This window comes from Equus przewalskii, chromosome 6 (genome assembly GCF_037783145.1).
Source record: "Equus przewalskii isolate Varuska chromosome 6, EquPr2, whole genome shotgun sequence".
Taxonomy (NCBI): domain Eukaryota; kingdom Metazoa; phylum Chordata; class Mammalia; order Perissodactyla; family Equidae; genus Equus; species Equus przewalskii.
The window spans coordinates 68946086-68964874 of NC_091836.1; the positions used below are offsets into that span (position 1 = coordinate 68946086).

The 18789-nt window shown below is 55.1% G+C and overlaps 1 protein-coding gene across 5 annotated transcripts in view; it reads left to right on the forward strand.

The window, feature by feature from the left end:
* The window catches only part of ARRB1 (arrestin beta 1), a 76364-nt gene that overhangs the window by 15578 nt on the left and 41997 nt on the right, over positions 1–18789 (forward strand). The gene's annotated exons all lie outside the window — the stretch shown is intronic.

The window sequence follows — 18789 nt, forward strand, 5'->3', positions numbered from 1 at the left end:
TGGATGGAGATGGCTCGGGGAAGCCCACCCCTTCCATTGAGATGGAGCCAGGTCTGCTGTCTGTCAAATTCACCTGCACTGTGCTGTGCCTGGTGCCGGGCGCTGGGGATGCAGGCTGCTTGGGGTCGGGGTGGGGGTCAGGTGAGCTAGGAGGGTGAAAGTGTTTATAAGCTGTGGAGTACAGCTCCCTGGGAGGGGGTGTTGTAAACTGAGTGGCCCTTATGTGGGGAAGGGGCTGGGTGGAAGTCTGCACTGAACTTTCTTGCTCCTGGAGGGGGATGGAGGGTGGGGGAGTGAGGAGCCTGACCGGTTTTGTGTCTGAGAGAAGCTGCCCGGGCAGGCTGTGCTGACCTTTCCTGCTCAGGAAGGAAGCCAGGCCGGCCAGCAGGGTGTGCTGCCTCCCGCTGCAGAGATGGGGAAGGGTAGCTTAGTGGTGGTTGCCTCCTATCTCTTCTAGCTTCTGTGCCTCCTTCAGGGAGGGGAGGGAAGAGGAGACTGGGCGGGCTATGAGGAAAGAGCATGAGCTTTGGTGTTAGGCCAGGTTTCAAATCCCACCCCAACTACTTGTTCAGTCTATGACCTTGAGATAGTTACGTAATCTTTCTGAACCTCAGTTTTCTCATCTTTAAAATGGGAATGATGATATCCCCCCCTCCCCCCAGGGTTATGGTAAGGCTTAAACAAGATAATGTAGGGCTTAGCACAGTGTCTGGCACATGGTGGGTGCTCAATAAATGCTGATTGTCCCTCTCTTCTGCCCCATGACCCTCATTAGCTTGTGTTGCACTCTCCCCATTTACCCATTTGTCTGCACCCCCAGTTGGACTGTGGGCTCCCTGGGACCCACAGGGGCTGTGTTTTGTTTGTCTATCATTACATCCCAGGCCTGGCACAGTACCTTTGAGACACCTTGAATTGGGGCCAAGAAGCTACACAGGCCCAAATAAAAGAGCCTTAAGTTTTAGCCAGAAACTCACTGTGAACCTACCATGTGCTCCTGCTGGAGGCCGGCTCTGTGCTCTCTGCCCTGCAGAGCACAAACGGCCACTTGTGACTTATTGTGACTCTCTGAACCCCCGACTTTGTTTTCTTTTCTTCCGAGCACTGGGCACCCCTGTAATCAAATCGTTATCTAGTCGGCATTTAAGATCTGCCTCTCCCCACTGGAATGCAAGGGCCACAAGAGCTGTGTCCCTGGATCCCCGTGCCTGGCACAGAGGGCATGTGTACATTTTTGTTGAATGAATGGCTGTTCTTTTTTCCCTCCTCTGAAGTCAGGCCTGGTGCCCCTCCCCCCGGCCCAGCTGCTTTCTAGGTGGGGCAAGTCGCCCTGCCTCTTTCAGCTTCAGTTTCCTCCTTAATATGGGGGGAATGGCCATCCCAGATAAGTCAAGTGCTCAGCTCTGCCTGGAACAAGGTAAGCGCCCAGTAATGTCAGCTGCTGGTTTTCAAAGGATCTCCAAGGGTCCTCCCAGTTCTGATCTTCGGTGACCTCTCGCCTCTGGCTGGGAGGAGACTGGGGAGAACATTCCATTCCTCGCAGACCCCCTCCCCTGGCCTCACAATGGATTCGGAGCTCAGTGCACACTGTTTATGTTTCCACGCAGAGTTTATTACCCAGCCCGGCCTTCTGCAATTAATTACCAGCAGAGCAAATAGCTTGTCCCTGGGAGGCTGGGCTTGGCATAAACATTTACATCCAGCCAGGGGCCGGCCCAGGGGCTGGGCTCTTCCCTCTAGCCTTTGGAACACAGAGGGATTAGAGGGTTAGGGCTGGGAGAGTTGGGGTGGGGTAGGGTGCCGAAGAGAAACAGTTTTCCTGGACTCCGCCTCAGCCCTGGAGGTGCCGGGCATGTGCTTTCTCTTTGACCTTCCTAATTACCCCAGAAGTAGAGGCCGTGTGTGCAGATGATGAAATCGAGGCTCCGCTGAATTAAGCAGTTTGCACAAGGCCACACAGCTTGCAGGGGCGGCAGCATTTAAAGGTTCGTGTGGCAGCTGCAGAGAAAATAGACTAGATAAAGAGAGGCTGGAAGTTGGGAAATCACTGAGGGATTGTTGGTTCATTCATTCATCCCGGATCTGTGGGGCCCCTGTGTGAAGTGGGCCTGAGGAGGCAGTGGTGACTTGGTGACTGGGCTGTTTGCCCCCACACTGAATGCCAGAAACTCCTCCGGGATGGTCCCGATAACAGGCTGATGAGTGGCAGAGGGTGGCATCTCGGAGGGCCAGGAAGGGGGTGGCCTCCGTGGTCTCCAGTAGGCATAGCCTCGCCATCTTACACAGAGATGTGGCCTCGGAGGATCTTCAACAGGAAGGGCCCTGAGGTCAACCCACTGCTCCCAGCCTAGCGTCTGGGTGTCTGGATCCTCAAGCTCCTTCTCTGGGCAGAGACGTCCCAGAGTCTCAGAGAAGGCTTGACTCAAGGTTACCCAGCAGGAAGGCACAGCGGAGGCTCCTGCCAAGGGCTTTTCTGGTGCATTTATGTCTGAGCGGTGAAATGACTGATTGGCGGGGCTCATCACTGGCTGTCCCAATCCCGTGCCTCCTCCCCACTCCAGGGCCCTCACTGCTGTGTTTTCTGAAGACCCTTTCAGCTCAGAGATCCTCCTCCCCTCGACAGTCTTGCTGTGCAGATCTCTGGAGCCTCCTGCTGGAGGCCATTGTCCCTCTTTGCAGGGAGTCAGGCTGAGAGCAGGGAGGACAAGGAGCAGGGCACTCCTGCCTCTGGACTCGTTTTGGACATGGTGTGCTGCCTGGATCCTGGAAGCCCTGGGCTGGGCAGGAGCCCATCCCTGCAGGTTCAGGCCATGGTGGAGACGGGCACTCAGCCTGAGCCGTCCACTCTGTGTCACCGGCACCCGGCCCAGAGCCTGGCACGTGGTAACTGATGCCCAGGAAAGGTGCGACTTGCAGGGTGAGTGAATGGCTGGCGGAAGATGAGGCCGTAGGGAAGGACACTCTAGTTTGGGAGACAGGGCCTTCAGTCCAAGTCTCTACCACCAATGAACCTCAATGTCACCTTCTGGGAGATGAGACAGAATAACAGTCCTCACTCACAGGGCCGTGGTGAGGGTCAGAAGGCCACAGTGACTATTCGCAATAGCCAAAAAGTGGGAACAAATGGCCCGAATGTCCATCAGTGGATGAATGGACAAACAAATTGTGCTCTATCCATACTGTAGATATTATTCAGCCTTAAAAAGGAATGAAGTAGTGATATATGTTATGACACGGATGGACCTTGAAAACGTCATGCTAGGTGAAAGAAGCCAGACGCAAAGACCACATCTTGTATGATCCCATTTATATGAAATGTCCAGAATAGATGCATCCATAGACACAGCCGACGTTGCTGGTTGCCAGGGGCTAGGGGTGGGGGTGGGTAGGAGAAGAAACTACTTATGGGGGAGGGATTTTACTGCGGAGTGATGGAAATGTTTTGGAACTAGACAGAGCTGGTGGTTTTGCACAACATTGCGAACATAATGCCTCTAATTGTTTAACTTTAAAATGGTAAATTTTACGTTATGTGAATTTCACCTCAATAAATTATTTTTAAAAGTTGCTAATCAAAAAAAAGTAAGGCAGGGGCTGGCCTGGTGGTGTAGTGGTTGAATTCGTGCACTCTGCTTTGGTGGCCCGGGATCCACAGGTTTGGATCCTGGGTGCAAACCTAGCACCACTCGTCAAGCCACGCTGTGGCAGCGTCCCACATAAAATAGAGGAAGATGGGCACAGATGTTAGCTCAGTGACAGTCTTCCTCAAGCAAAAAGAGGAAGATTGGCAATAGATGTTAGCACAGGGCCAATCTTCTTCACCAAAACAAAAGAGGGGGTGCAGCATCTGTTACAGGAAATACTGGACATGGACATGGGTGTTGGGGTGAGGCTACTGCAGAAAAGATGGTGAGGGAGTGAGCAGCCGTGACAGGGTAAAGGTGTCAAGTGGAGGCCCTTTGGCAGGCTGGTTAAGGCCTGGGGTTCTGGAACAAGCCTGCCTGGGTTCAAAGTTATATGGCCTTGGGCAAGTTAATTAGGCCCTGTTTGTTTCAGTTTCCCCATCTATAAAATGGGAATAATAAAGTTTTTACTATGGGAATCTTCATCATTTATTATGGAATTCTTAAGGTGTGCATGAGGATTAAGTGGGTTAATATTTGTGAAGTGTTTAGTGCTTGGCACAAAGTAGGAACCGTATAAGTATTGGCTATCGGCATTATCACTCATTCACGTTTTTATTTATCTATTCACTTGCTGAGACCCCCGCTGGGCCAGGCCCTGGGCTGCCTGGTGGGGACATCGCTGTGCATGACTCCAGCCTGTGCTCAGGGGCTCCCGCACAGCCTGGTGAGGAGTCAGGCCCGCGGCGCCCTCCTCCGCGTGGCAGCTTCCGATCTTAGTGAACAGTGTTTGTCACCTCCTGCTTCTCCAGTGCCGCCTGAGCAGGCACCGTCTCCCCGGGCCCCGTGGCCTCCTTCATGGTGTTTGAATCCGCTCTGGGCCTTGGGGCCTGTGCCTTGGGCTTGTGGGGACCTTAGCAAGTCCCCGGGCCTTAGTTTCCCTGCCTGTCACGGGAGAGGTCAGGCTGCTGCGCTCTGGGGTTCTTCTCAGCGTTCTCTGACCCCCAGACCTCTGAGCCGCATGGTTCACTTGCCTGTGTTTGGGATGGGCCTGAGGTGTCACGTCGTGGGATTTAATTTATAGAAACGTGGACAGTCTTTCTTGGGCTGGCATTCTAGGCAGCCAGCATAGGGGTAGGGGTGAGGGTCAGGGGGTCTTGCCTGAGCTCCAGCCTTCTGCCTCCCTTTGGCTGAGGCCAGTCTCTGCTGGCCTCCCCCACCCCTCCACGGTCATTCAGCCTCAGAGTCTGACCGCAGTCCTCCTGGACTGAAACAATCTGATTCCGGCTGCTCCCCTCCCTGCTCTGCTCTGTCAGCCCCTCCATGCTGGCACCTCTCCCACTGCCATTCTCAATCTGTCAGCCCAGCAAGGTCATAGACCACCCCCTCCTCATGTGACAGCTAACACACTGTCACCTAGCCACTTTCATCCCCATTCCCTCTCAGCTCTTGTACCCCCTCCCCCCCAGCGCTGTCCTCTCTGACACCTGCACCCCCACCTCACACACCAACGGCCTGCCCTCCCCGCGTCCCCCAAGAGTCCGTGTCCACCTGCTGGCTTCCCTCCCACATGTTTGTCCCAGGGCAGAGGGGGTTATTCAGCCCTTCATTCATCCACCGGCCTTTGCTTGGTGCCAGGCCCTGTGCTGAAGCCTGGGGACAAAGAATGGAGCCAGGCCTCATCCCTGCCTGAGGGCTGATGGGAGAGGCTGCTGTGACTCAGATGGATGAAGTACACTCTGTATGAGAGCCACGCACTCATTCATGCATTTGCTCGTTCAGCGAATGCCCCCTGAGTGCCGACTATGAGCCAGGCTCCGTTCTACCATCAGGGCACCAGCTGTGCACAAAACAGAATCCTTACTCTCACAGGGCTAACGTTCTGGTGTGTGTTATCCTAGAAACAGGAGTGACCGAGTGCTGAGTGACATTTAAAAGAACTAACATGTATCTTTCCATAATTATTTTTTAAAAACACAAAAACCTTCACATTTGGACAAGGAGAAGATAGCAATCATCCGTAACCTCATCACTTAGAAGGAACATTAAAGAATTTTTTGGTGTTTGCGTTCCTTGCTGTGTACGTCTGTGTACGTGTGTGCGTGCGCGTGCCTGTGTACTCAAACAGTTGTGCTTCAAGCATCTATGACGTTTGGGTTACTGCTTTTTTTCCCTCAGCATTTCCCATGCCATCAACTCACATTTGTTAATGACACATGAGCGTTCCTCCTGTGAATGCTCCACAGTTGATTGAACCATCCCCTCATTTGGTATTTACATTATTTCCAGTTTGATGCTATTGTAAATAATGCTGAAACGATTAGCTCTGAGGCCATCTGATTGCTTCCTGAGGGCAGAATCCTGGTAGTTGCAGAGGCCCCAAGCTCGGTGGCCGCCCCCCCCCCCACCCCCACCCCCCCCCCACCCCCCGCCTCTCCGCCCTGCACACCTTTCTTGCTCCGGGTGCAGCTTCCTGCCTGTGGGGGGAGAGGAGGATCCCTCCAGGGAAATCTCAATAGGAGTTGTTCCATTTATCTTTTTCTGCATGACTGATCTCTCACTAACTTAGTAGCTCAAAACGACCTTCATCGCCTTATCTCGTCTGGTTTCTGTGGGTCAGGAATGTGGGAAGAGCTCCACTGGGCAGCTCTGGCTTGGGGTCTCTCCTGCAGCTGCCGCCAGCGTGGGGGCTGGAGCAGCTGGGGGCTTGCACCAGGACTGGTGATGCTTTCCCTGGAATCTGGCCACGTCCTGTGCCCTTGCTCTCACTGCTGCCTCTCTAAGCTGGGCCACCTTCGTTTCCCACCTGGATGAATCGTATCAGCTAAACACACGGCACTCTCTGTGGGCCAGGTATTGTTGTCCCAAGTTCTTTACGTACATGAAGTTGCTCATTTAATCCTCACCACAACCCATGGAGGCAAGTGCTGTTGTGGTCTCTATTCCAGTCAATCAATGGCAGATGCTGGGTTTGAACCCAGAGCAGCCTTGTTGTTCATCCTGCCCGCTAACTGGTCTCCTTGTGTCCGCTCCAGCCTCTCTGCCCTTCCATTCTCCACCCAGCGACCCAAGGGAGCCTCGTAAAGTATAACTACCTCGTGTCCGTTCCCTGCTGAAACCCTGCTGTCATCTCGTCTTGGTGACAGTAAAATCCTGACTCCTGCCCGAGGCTGCCTGCTGACAGGCCCCGCTGCCCTGCCTGCCAGCCTCGCCTGCCATCTTCCTCCTTCCTCCAGTGAGTCTCGCTGGTTCGCTGAGAGCCTTCCCACTGCAGAATGTGTTTCGTTTGGCCTCAGAGCCGCATCCCCATCCCCTGCCCCTTTCAGGGTTACTCCTGCTTCTTCTTCAGCTCCTAGCTCAGACGCCACTCCCTGGGAAGATTTCTCGGGTTCTCCGGCGGGTCAGCCACCCATCCTGTGCTCTTTGAGCCCCTCACTCAACACCACTCACCCTAAGAGTCACACATACTGCTTATTTGATGTCTGTCTTGCAGACCATTGTGTTGCACCCTTGCAGGGGGCGCCGTTGGCATTGTGGTGTGTGCTGTGGCGCCCTCTAGAGTTGTGCAGTGCGGGGCCCTGCTGTCCTTCCTTCCAGGAAGGAAGTTTTGTGTAACAGCATCCATTGCGTGAAGCTGCCCCCTTCGCCATATGTCCCTGATGGTCGACAGCGTCTGACACCCAAAAGGTGCTCCATAAATATTTGTTGAGTATTGTTAATAATAATAAGAGCTAACGTGTATTACTAGGTGCCGGGCACTACTCTCATTTAATCCTTAAAACGACCCTGTGTGGTAGGCCCCATGTCGTCCTCCCTTTTTAGATGAGGAAACAGGCTGAGGGAGGGGGAGTCACGTGACTGATGTGCCCTAGCAAACAGCGGTTTCAACCAAGGCAGACTGGTTCACTATGATAAAAAAGGGAACGACAGAAAGAGCCCTAAATTCCAGCAGTTTAGAGCCAGTCAGATGAGGAAAAGCCCAGACTCAAGTCATCGCAATAAAGCCTCTCAAATGGCAGTGAGGACGGTGTGGGGAGGGTAGTTTTCTACCACTGGGCGGAGAAAAGGTCCCTGGACAGGGAGTGGATTTACTTTGGGGCCACTCTCCTCCTTGGTTGCCAGGCCTGGCTGCCTGCTCTCCTGACCACAGCCTCCATCTCCCAGGCTCGCTGGACCGCAAGGGAAGCCTGAGGGAAGAGGGTCCCGGCCGGGGCAGGGATGGTGTGCAAGTGGGAGTAGGGGTAGGATTCTCTCCCAGGTGCTGAAGTCATCCCAGAGCTTTCAGTTCTTGCCTCCTTGGAGGCCTGTCCTTCATCTTGTGCCTCCCCTGAGAGGAAGGGGAGACAGGAGAGCCCCCATTGCACAGGTGAGGGAATGGAGAGAGCTGGAGAGGTCAAGGGCTTTGTCCAGGTTCCAGAGCCAGGACTAGGATGCAGGTCCCTGGAAGCCCCTCAGCCCCCAGCACTGAGTGTGTGTGTGTGTGTGTGTGTGTGTGTATGTAGCGGGGGTGGCGGCCAAGGATGATGCCTCCCTCTGCCTCAGTCCCACGGTTCCTCCTGGCTCCTTATCCCAGCAGTGTGTCCTTCCAGAGGAAAGGGCCTCCACTGAGGCTGTGTGGACCGGCCCGAAGTGCCTGCCAGTCCCTGATTGTCGGGGAGTTCAGAGCCGCCTTGGTGCCTGTGCTCCCTCCTTTCAGTTCCCTGGGTTTCCCCCCAGACTGTGCGCTTTCTAAGGTCCAGGCCTCGGCTCCCCCATCGGATCAGTTTCACTGCACAGTATTTTCTGAGTTTGTGCTAACTCCTATGCTGGAGCCCAGCCCAGCCCAGAGGTTGGGTCTGGGGGCTTTGGGGAAAGTTGGTACCTGAGTGGGTCTTGAAGGAGCAGTAGGAGCGACCAGGTCCACGTCTCCTTCCTCCCTGAGCCTCGGCCCCTGTGGGTAAGGCTGGGTGGGCTCTGATGACTGACGGGGCCTCCCCACACCCCCCCATCCCTGGTAGTGCTGGTCAGCCCCTGAAGCTTCCAGAGGCTCCAGCCCTGGGTGCCTTCCCAGCCACCCCCTCCTCTGAGGCCCAGCTTCTTTCCCAGTCTCCTTCCTTGCAGGTCTCAGTCTGCTGGGGATTCTGTTTTGGTTGGAAAGAGGAGGCGGAGGTGTTTGCGTGTCTGGCTCTTTCCTCCTTTTTCATTCCTCCTCCCTTCCTCCCCCTTGCCTCTCAAGATGTTTCCTCTGCCAGCCTGGCTCCACTCCAGCCTCTCTCCTCCTTGGCCTGGCCCTGGGGCTTCTGTGGGCTGTGGCTTTCCAGAGTGCGCCCTTAAACCCTTCTGCCCCAGAGGAGGGGTCCCCAGGGCCCTCCTTCAGAGTGGGAGCACATTGCCTCCTCCTTCCTCCGCTGTTTAAAACCCACATCTCCTGGGAGAGGAGGCTGCCAGCCCACTCCAGGGCTGTCTCCTGCTCTGGGTGGGGGGGACTTTGGGCTTATCCCTTTCCCACTCCGGGCCTCAGTTTCCTGGGGAGCCCACGGCCAGCACGGCCCTTGGCACTGAGGTGCATAGCTTGCCTCGTGTTCATTTGGTAACGCTTGTGCGCTGCTTCACCAAGGATCGTTACTCCAGGTGTGGGGCGTGGGAGCTGTTCCCCACAACTTGGCAGTGACCTGGAATGTAGAATTTGTACTACTTCTCTCTCCCGCCCCCCTGCTTTTTCAAATCTCCAGCTGAGGTCCCATCACTCCCTGGGGACCCTCCCCAGCCCCCTTTCTGGCAGAGGTTCACAGGGGAAAGCAGACTCATACCCTGGCCTGACGGAGCTCAGTCTGGGCCTCACATCCTCAGCACTGTGCCTGGAGCAGGGCAGATGTTCACTACGTATTTGTAGAATGGATGGTTGGAGGAGCAACCAGGGAAGCAGAGTGGCATGATGGAGTGGAGAGGATGGACAGGTGCCAAGGGAGCACTTCCCAGAGGAGGTAGAGCTCACCTGGGGTTTTGAAGGATGGGTAAGAGTTGGACAGAGAGGTACAATGCGAAGGGCATTCCAGGCAGAAGGAACAGAAGGAACAGCCAGTGCAAACTCTAAAACAGATGGTGTGTGATCTGGGGCTTAGGGTATGTGTGAGAAAGTGGCCAGAGGGGAGGCTGGAGAGAAGAACCTGGATGTAGGAGGAACTTCCAATCTGGGGGTGGGCACCCTGGCCTGCTGGCATTGGCCCCTCCCATCAGCTGGGTCCCAGGTCTTTGTGCCACAGGCCTGGGCTTGGAGGGTAGGCAGGAGGGGGAGGGGGAGGACCCTGGGGGCTTGCCAGGGCCTGGGACCGTTGAATCCAACCCACGGCTACTGGCTCTGCTCCCCTGTGCTGAGCACGTCGTGGGATTAGACCCCGTCAGGGCCAGCTGGTTGAAGCAGCCTTTGTTGACAACACGTAAAACAGAACCAGGTTCGGTTGTGGTTTCCATAATTTCCTGGCTGTGACCCCGGGCTAATGATTGACTTCTGCTGCAGTTTCCTCTACAACAAAAATAATGGGAGCTACTGCTCAAGACTGTTACAAAAGTTAAACAAAGTAACTTGTGTAAAGTTTTCCTTTTTCCTCCCCTCTTCTCCCCTTCCTGCCCCCCACTCTTCCCCTTCTTAGCAGGGCTGGCCCTTTGGACTGAGGCCTGAGTACGATTTGAAGGACACTGGACATCCTCACCCCTGATAGCTCTCTCCTTCCATGAGGCCCTGGACTCAGAATGGCCCTGCTAAATAAGCCTTCCTTAGGGCGGGGGTTCTCAGTGCCTCAGAGCCCCAGCATCAGCATCTCCTTTAGAAAAGCAAATCCCCAGGCCCACCTCACACCTACCTGATGGGAACTCTGGGGGCGGGGCCACCAGCCTCAAAGCGGATTCTGACCTGTACACAAGTGTGAGAACCACTGCCTTAGCGGACCCATGCCCAAGGGCCTCCGTAGGTGGAGCTTGGCTTTGGCCCTGGAGTCAGATCACGTGGGTGCCCAGGGGTCCAGCTTCAGGAGCGTGGGACCTGTGCTGTCACACAAGGCCCAGAGCTCAGAAGGACCTCTCTATTGGTTTAATGCTGGTCTGTCTTGGTCTTGAAGTCTGAACAAGGGGCCCTGCATTTTCACTTTGCACTGGGCCCAAAAGCTATGTAGCTGGTCCTGGGGGCTGGTCCCAGCCGTGTTCCAGGTTAGCTGGGGATCCTTGGGGAGGTCACTTCCTCTCTCCGAGTCCCACTGTCCTCATCTGTCCAGGGGTGATGCTCCCCACCTCCTAGAGTAACCGTGAGGGTTAAAGTGATGCTGGGTTCAGCAGTTGGCACGGTGCCTGGCCCAGGCAAGTGCAGAGTGCCTTCCTGAGGCCGCGTGCCAGTGCTGGGCACACCTCTGGGGATACTACAGCAGCAAACAGACATCCTTGGCTTAATGGGCCCTCTGGTCTGGAGCAGGAGACAGAGTACAGGAGTGCACAATGCGAGAAGCGCTCTAAGTGCCTAATGGGGGGATCTGACCTGGTTGGGGGTCACTGAAGGTTTTTTGAGGAAGTGCCAAGTGAGCAAGAATCTGAGATGAAGCGGATGTGAACTTGGCGTGGGGGTGGACAGCACTGTCCGGATGGAGGCAGCAGCATTACGAGGTGTTATTTTCATAGTTATTACTAAGATTTCTGGAGGAGAGGTGAGACGGCTGGAGGGAGGGTACCGGCCACAGGGTCCGCAGGCGGGTGAGGAGGCTGCCCGGGGGCCTCATCACCCCGGCTGGGTTCCTTCCCTTCAAATAGGCCCTAAACCGCAATGCCTTAGAATGGGAACAGGCCCTTGCCCGTAGGCCTCCCGGAGCAGTGTAGGCATGTGGCTGTGCTAGCTGGTGCTGCAGACGAGTTATTTACTCCCCGGAAACCTCAGCTTCCTCGTCAGCGAAATGGGCCTCCCCGTCGCCTCTCGGTGGGCTGGGGCGAGGTCTGGGAGAAAGTATGTGCAGGAGCCCCGGCACAGCGCCACCTGCAGGACGTGCTCGGTCCTCGCGGATTCCTCTTTCCCTCCGTCAGGGTGGAAGTCAGGGGGAGCCAGGTTTTGATCAGGAGCGCCTCAAGTCCAGGCCTCCTCGCTTGGGGGAGTCCTTTCTTTCACTGTAAGGAGAATGAGGCTGATAAACCCTTTCCTAGACACAATAAGCTGAGATTAAAGATGAACCAGCTTTGGGGGCCCAGAAGCAGTGGCTTTGGAGATGCTGAGTGCCCAGCTCTCTGGGTGTCCTCCCCCTCCGGGTCCGTTCTGGGGATTAAATTAAGCCCACCAGCTATATCACGGGGAAGAGATGAGCCCCCTGAATGCGGCGTCCCGAGTCCAGGCCCTGCTCTCTCGGCGGTGAGGCTGGCTTTCGTTTGTCGCCGGCTTCACGGCACCAGGTGCTCCCATGAATTCACCAAGAAAGGCACTATTACTGTTCCCATTTCAGAGGTAAGGACCAGAGAGATTCGGTCCTTGCCCACGGTCACCCAGCTAGTGAGTGGCAGACCTCACAGCCTTAACCACTTCCCCAAACTGAGCCCCACAGTGACACACTGTGGGTCCCGGGCAAGTCCTGTCCTTCTCCTGGCCTCACTGTCACCATGTGTGCCCTAAGGAGTGGAACTGAAAGTTCTCTGAGGCCCCCTCGGCTCCAGTGTCCTGGGGTCTGTGTTTCTGGAGGGTCTGTCCCCCCAGGGAGTTCTGCCACCACACCCTGTCCCACAGCCAGGCTGCTGTTGCCTTTACTGCGTACAAGATGACCAGCTTACTCGGGGCCTCTCAGCTCCAACCTCCCAGGCCTCTGGCCCTCTGGGGCTGACCCCTGGCCCTGCTCCCTCTCCCTTACCCACAGGGAGGAGCAGGAAGGCCAGGACCCTTGGTCCATCCACCGTGAATGCGTGTGGCCCCGGGCTGGGGAAGCTGAGCCCTGTGGGAGATCACACAGCGGGGAAAGAGTTTGGTGGCTCTGGGGAACTGACCAAGGTCAGTGTGGCTGGAGGGTATGGGGGACAGGAGAGTGTGCTGGGAGGGGAGGGTGGAGGTGTGGGCAGGGGCCAGATCCTGAAGGGCTTGTGACAGCAGTTAAGGGGTTTGAGGCAGAGGAGGGAGGCATCTAGAATAGCTGAGAAGATGCCAGTGACCGCGCAGCGTCAGACTCGCTTGTGCAGGAGCCGTTCATGGCTGTGGTGCTTCTTGTCATGAACACCCAGACTGCACCTCTCACTGGCCGTGAGAGCTTGGGCCAGTCACTTTCCCCTGGACCTCATTTTCCTCACCAGTAGTGCACGAAGAAGGATAAGGAGCCCTCCTCCCAGGGATTTTGTCGGCATCGAAGAGAGAGAATGGGGCATTTCATCTAATCTCGGATAACCCTGCAAACACTTGCCCCACCCCCCCACCCGAAGCGCAGCTGTATAGCCAGGGCCCTCCTCTATGTCACGGGCCTCCTCGCTCCATCTGGGGCAGGGTGGGACTCAGTCACAGGCTCCCAAAGGCCCCAGCCATAATTCATCCCCTTGTAGGCAGAGCTTTACCTTCTCCCGATCCCTTCTCTGTCCTCCCCTCGTCCCTGCAGCTGGAGACCCCTGCCTCCTCCTCAGATGCTCCCCCAGCCTTGAAGCCCTGGCCGAGGAGCTCCCAGCCTTAAGAGCCCAGTACTGGGAATCTTAAGAGATTCCCAGTAAGCCAGCCTGGTGTGGAGGGGAGCCTGCAGGACCTGAGGATGTCATGTCCCTTCTCAGAGCCTCAGTTTCCTCATCTGCAAAATGGGAATGGAAATGCCTACTTTATTAGCCTCCTCTTGCTCCTGTGACAAGTTACCACACATTTAGTGGCCTGAAACAACGCACATTTATTCACTTACAGTTCTGGAGGCCGGAAGTCCTAAAATAGGTTGGCAAGGCTGTGTTCCTTCTGGAGGCTGTAGGGGAGAAGCCATCCTTTTCCTTTTCTAGCTTGTGGAATCTGCCTGCATCCCATGGCTCCTGGCCCCATCCTCCATTTTAAAGCCAGGAGTGTAGCCTTTTCCAATCTCTCTCTCAATGCTTCTGTCATCACCACCTTGCCCTTTCTCTGACCCTCCTGGCTCCCTCTTATAAGGACCTTTGTGATTACACTGGATCCACCCAGATAAATCATGATAATCTCCCCACCTCCAGATCCTTAACTAAATCACCTCCATGAAGTCTCTTTTACCCTGTAGGGTCACATATTCATTTCCAAGCATTAGGATGCGGGCGTCTTAGGGGGCCAGTATTCAGCCTACCATACATACCTTGCAGGGCAGTTGTGAGGGTTCAGTGAGACAAGAAATGTGAAAGATGCGAACGGTGCCTGGGACCTGGCAGTCAGCCCCGGATATGCTTCCTTTCCCTCCTCTCTCTGAGCCTCTGTCTCCCCATCTGTTAAAAGAGGGCCCCTCCAGCTCCAGCGGGCAGATCTCACCTTATTTAGAACATGTAGTATGGACAGGCAGACTGTGCCCTTAGCCCAGCCTGGGATCTCTAGGCAGCAGCAGAATTGAGCCCTGCCCCCAGGACGCCCTGAGGAAAAGCCCCCCTCTCCTGCTCCCTCTCTGGGGCAAGCCTCCTCTCCATTCCTGGCCTGAGGCACATTTCCCATCATTCCCAGGGTTGGCTGATGGGAAAGGCTGAGCTCACAGCTCCCCGGGGAGGGCGAGGGGTGGAGGGAGGAGAGGGAGAGGCTGGCGGCAGCTGCTCCGAGACAGAGCGAGAGCGAAGGGGAGAGGAGAGGCCAGGAGAGGAGATTTATAGGGGAGAGGTCGAAGTTATCGGTGCTCAGGACCAGTGGGGTCGGGGGGCAGGGCCTTCAAGCTGGGCCTTAGAGAATGGCCAGCTCTTCCTCAACCTCCTGGGCCCAGCCCTGGCCACACTGCTCTGTCCCTCTGCCAGCACCCCTTCTGAGATGCCCCGGGGTCTGGAGGAGTGTGTTTGTCTGTTGGGGATGGAAGGAGGGTGTCACAGACCAGCAGGGGCTGGAAATGAGGGATTGCTGCCTGACAGCAGTACCCCCGCCCTTCATGAGAAGAGGTCCATCTCGGCCAGCATGCACACCTCACCCCTTTCCTCTGCCCAGAAATCAGTCATCATTTGCCCTTGGGCTCATCATCTGCCTTCCTTGGACCTCACTTTTCTTATTTGCATGTGCGTGTGTGTTTAGGGGGAGGGAGGAGTCAGGAAATAACAGCATTATGGGATTTGAGAGAATCAAATGAGATAGTGATTTTGAAATGTACACTCTGCTGTATAAGGATGGGTAATTCCATGCATACGCGCGTCACTTTAATGTTCTCTCTTGGGCACCTTGAGGACCTGGCGAACTCTTAACTGTCCTTCAGTCCCACCTCAGATGGTACCTGCTCTCTGTACCTTCCTCAGCAGTCCCCTGTCTGTCCAGGGAGGAATCATGCCACTCTTTCCCCAGAATTGCTGTCACCCTCTTTATGACCCTCTCTCCTGGGGTCTTTTGCAGGATAGTTATTGGGTTGTGCAGCTGTCTCCCCTACCGTGTGTGGGCAGTGCGTTCACCACAGGCCCCTCTGCTTCCCAAGGCCACTGTAGTTGTGACATAACAGAGACAGTATGGTGAAGGCGTTGGGGGCTGGCCTCCTGGGCTCTGGCCTGGGCAAGGCCCCCATGTGGCGGTCCAGCCCTAAGAATTGAGCAGGCCTCCAGGATTGGCTCAATCAGACTCACAGAAACCCAACTAATAGCAGGTGGCCAAGTCATCCATGGGCAAGGGCCCTTTACTTTCCACCATGTGAATGCTCCTGCCTGCTGCCCAGGACCTCCTGTTGATAATCAGGATGCCGAGGGGGCCTTGTTGGTCAGTCGTGAGGTTTCCTGGTGAGGGGGAAACCTGGCCCAATGCAGGGAGAGCATGTCTCAGGAGAGGCTGTCTAGGCCTTAAGGACTGTGTTCCACAGGCCAATTCAGTGTACTCCAAGTGCCCCCAGGAGACCCATGTCCCAGTCCCTAGGGCCAACTAGACACACACGGAGTGCCAGATAAATGTTGGAAGATGTGGATGGTGGTCAAAAGCTCCCCCACCTCCTGGTTATGTTTTCTTCTGTGTGATTATTTAAATCTCTTTCTGGGCCAGCCCGGTGGCGCAGCGGTGAAATTCGCACGTTTCACTTCTCGGCAGCCTGGGGTTCGCTGGTTCGGATCCCGGTGCGGACATGGCACCGCTTGGCAAAAGCCGTGCTGTTGCAGGCGTCCCACATATAAAGTCGAGGAAGATGGGCATGGATGTTAGCTCAGGGCCAGTCTTCCTCAGCAGAAAGAGGAGGATTGGCAGTAGTTAGCTCAGGGCTAATCTTCCTACAAAAAAAATAAAATTAAAAATTAAAAAAATCTTTTTCCCTGCTAGCATTTAAGCCCCACAAAGGGAGGGCCCTGGAGAGCCTCGTTCATCTTGGCACTTCTGGTGCCTCTCAGTGCCCTAATCCTACCATATATGGCACTTGGGTTATGCGCCAGGCTTGGCAGACATCTTTTCCACGTCCATCACCGTGTGTGTGGCCTCCCTGGGGTTCAGAGAAAGATGGCCTGAGCATCTAGGTTGGGGCAGGTGGAGCTGGTTCTGAAGTTGTCACTCCAGACAGGTTGGTGGCTAAGGAAGGGGCCAGCACTGTTCCTCCTGGCAGGCTTCTTCCCTTGCCCACTCCCCTCCCCCAGGACAGAGGAAGGGAACTGGTGTGAGGAGCAGGTGGAGGGTGTGGGGTGGGTGTGGGCGTGTTTATTACCGAGTCCCAGGGTGTGGTTTGGAGATGCCCCAGCAGGCTGCTCCCTCTCACTGCCTCACTGAGGACAGCTGCTCCATGCTGGCTTCGCTCTGTCCACCTCATCTGCAAGCCTGTGTTCTTGGAAGTAATGGAAATGCATTTCTTAAAGATGCTTGATAATTCAGCCTTGTCCTAATAACAGCCCTGTCTCTGCTCAGCACTCTGGCCTCCCAGGAACTCCTCAGACCCATTATCTCCTCTCAGCTGCCCAGGCCCCTAGGAGGTAACGTGACCCCCACTGAGAGCCTGTGAACCAGCTGGAGCCACGCTGGACAGGGACCTGCCCCAGGACACCTGGCGAGTCTATCGTTATGGCAGTGGTGGTGGTGGGTAGTATCTTCACCGCCTATAGAGTTCCTTTTTTAAATATTTTATATTTCCTTTTTCTTCCCAAAGCCCCCCGGCACACAGTTGTATATTCTTAGTTATGGGTCCCTCTAGTTGTGGCATGTGGGACGCTGCCTCCACATGGCTTGATGAGCGGTGCCATGTCCGCGCCCAGGATCCGAACCGGCGAAACCCTGGGCCGCCCGAGCAGAGCGTGCGAACTTAACCAGCCGGCCACAGGGTTGACCCCGCCTATAGAGCTCTAATGAGGGGCCGCGTTTAACACTCCAGACAGCCACGGCCTGCCTCATCCCAAGCCCGCGGCTCCTTTCTCATGCACCTTCTCTGTGCCCAACACAGTCCCTGCCCTGGACCAGCTCCCATCCTGGGGGGCAGACACCCCCAAACACCTGGCAGGGGTGCAAACACCAAGGGGCCCTCAGCCTGGAGGTGCAGTGAAGTCCCCTCAAGGAAATAATGCCCCCCAAGTTGTTCTCAAGATTCAGCATGATAAATATGTAAAGTACCTAGAACAGGACAAATAAGTGACAAATCTTGAAATAATTGTTATTGTGGGGTTTTTTTGGTTTTCTAAATTTTAATAAAACTGTTCAGTTAACAGTTTCAGAAGAAGCATAACTATTTTTTGAGATGACGGATAAACACGTTTCACATTTGTAAGACTTCTTTCTGATCGAGCCTCTGACATCCTAACTATACCACAGGCTGTCCCATAATGAATGTCTTTGGTTTGGAACACACTTAGGATAAATTGTATGTTTCAAAAGTATCTGATTCTTTCAAAATTTAGGGTCATGGTTATTATAGTTTTAACTTCTTAATTTCTCAAGCAGATGGTTTGAGCTGTTTACGTTTCTTATTTTCTGCTCTGTGACTTTGTGCACGTTACCTAACCTCTCTGTGTCTAAGTTTCCTCATATGTAGAGTGGGGATAATAAGAGTAACTACCGTATAGGGTTCTTGTGAGGATTAAATGAGTTAATATAGTGTTTAGTATAGGGCCTGGCTTGTATTACACACTTAAGAAGCATCAGTTTACCGCTAATTATTATTATTATTTCTTAATGAGAAAATTCACCCAGATTAAGTTACCAAATCCAGTCAGGTTGCTTTTCAGCGAACACGCATTCGGCTAACATTTACTGGGTGCTGGCCCTGGGCTTGTCTGGGCCTTGGTCTTGGGACTCAGCTGCTTCCTCGCTCTGCCCAGTGCCCTGGGCTCCCACTCAGTTTCTGCCTCTTGCTCCGTCCCCCAGGGCCCCGGGTGAGGCTGAGCTCGTAAAATGTGTCGCAAAGCACTTTGTGGATCGATGCTAACTAATAGCAGCTCCCTGGAGCTGGTGCACATAGAGGAGAGGATGGGGGGGGGGGGCGGGGTTGGCTTGGGCCAGGCTCAGCGACGGCAGTGGGGAAGGCCAGTGGTGTCCTCAAGGAGGGCCCCGCAAAGGGCCCTGCTGTTTCTCCTCCCTGCTGCCGCCTCCTGCCACGTAAGCAGAGTTTGGAGATGTGGCAGAGTGGGGGTCCACGTGGCTATAGGGGGAAGAGGTTTGCCCAGTTGGGGGCAGAGCCGGGAGCAGAGACGCATGCAGCCCACACATCTGTCACATCAGGCCAGAGCTGAGTGTGCCGCCTGTCTTGGGCATCCTCTTGTCAGGGATCTCCCAGTTGCCCCTTCCTGGCTGGGGCAGATGGCCACTGGGTATCTTAAGTGTGGCAGGGCATCTTCAGTTCAGTTGACAGCATGAATGGGAAGTGGGCCTGGGACCCTGTGCAAGGGACAATTGATCTAGACTCCCCCCAGTTCTGCCCTCTGGGGAGGCCCTTCTCTGTGTCTTAGACTGAGCTGAAGTCTGTTCTGGGGACTGGTGTCGGGGCAGCAGATGGAGAACATGACCTCTGGGAGCTCCTAGTCTGATGGAGGAGGCATGGTCCTGTCCTCCAGGAGAAAGACTCCTGTCTGATGGGGGGAACATGGCTCCTGTTCCCTGGGACTCCCTATCTGATGGAGG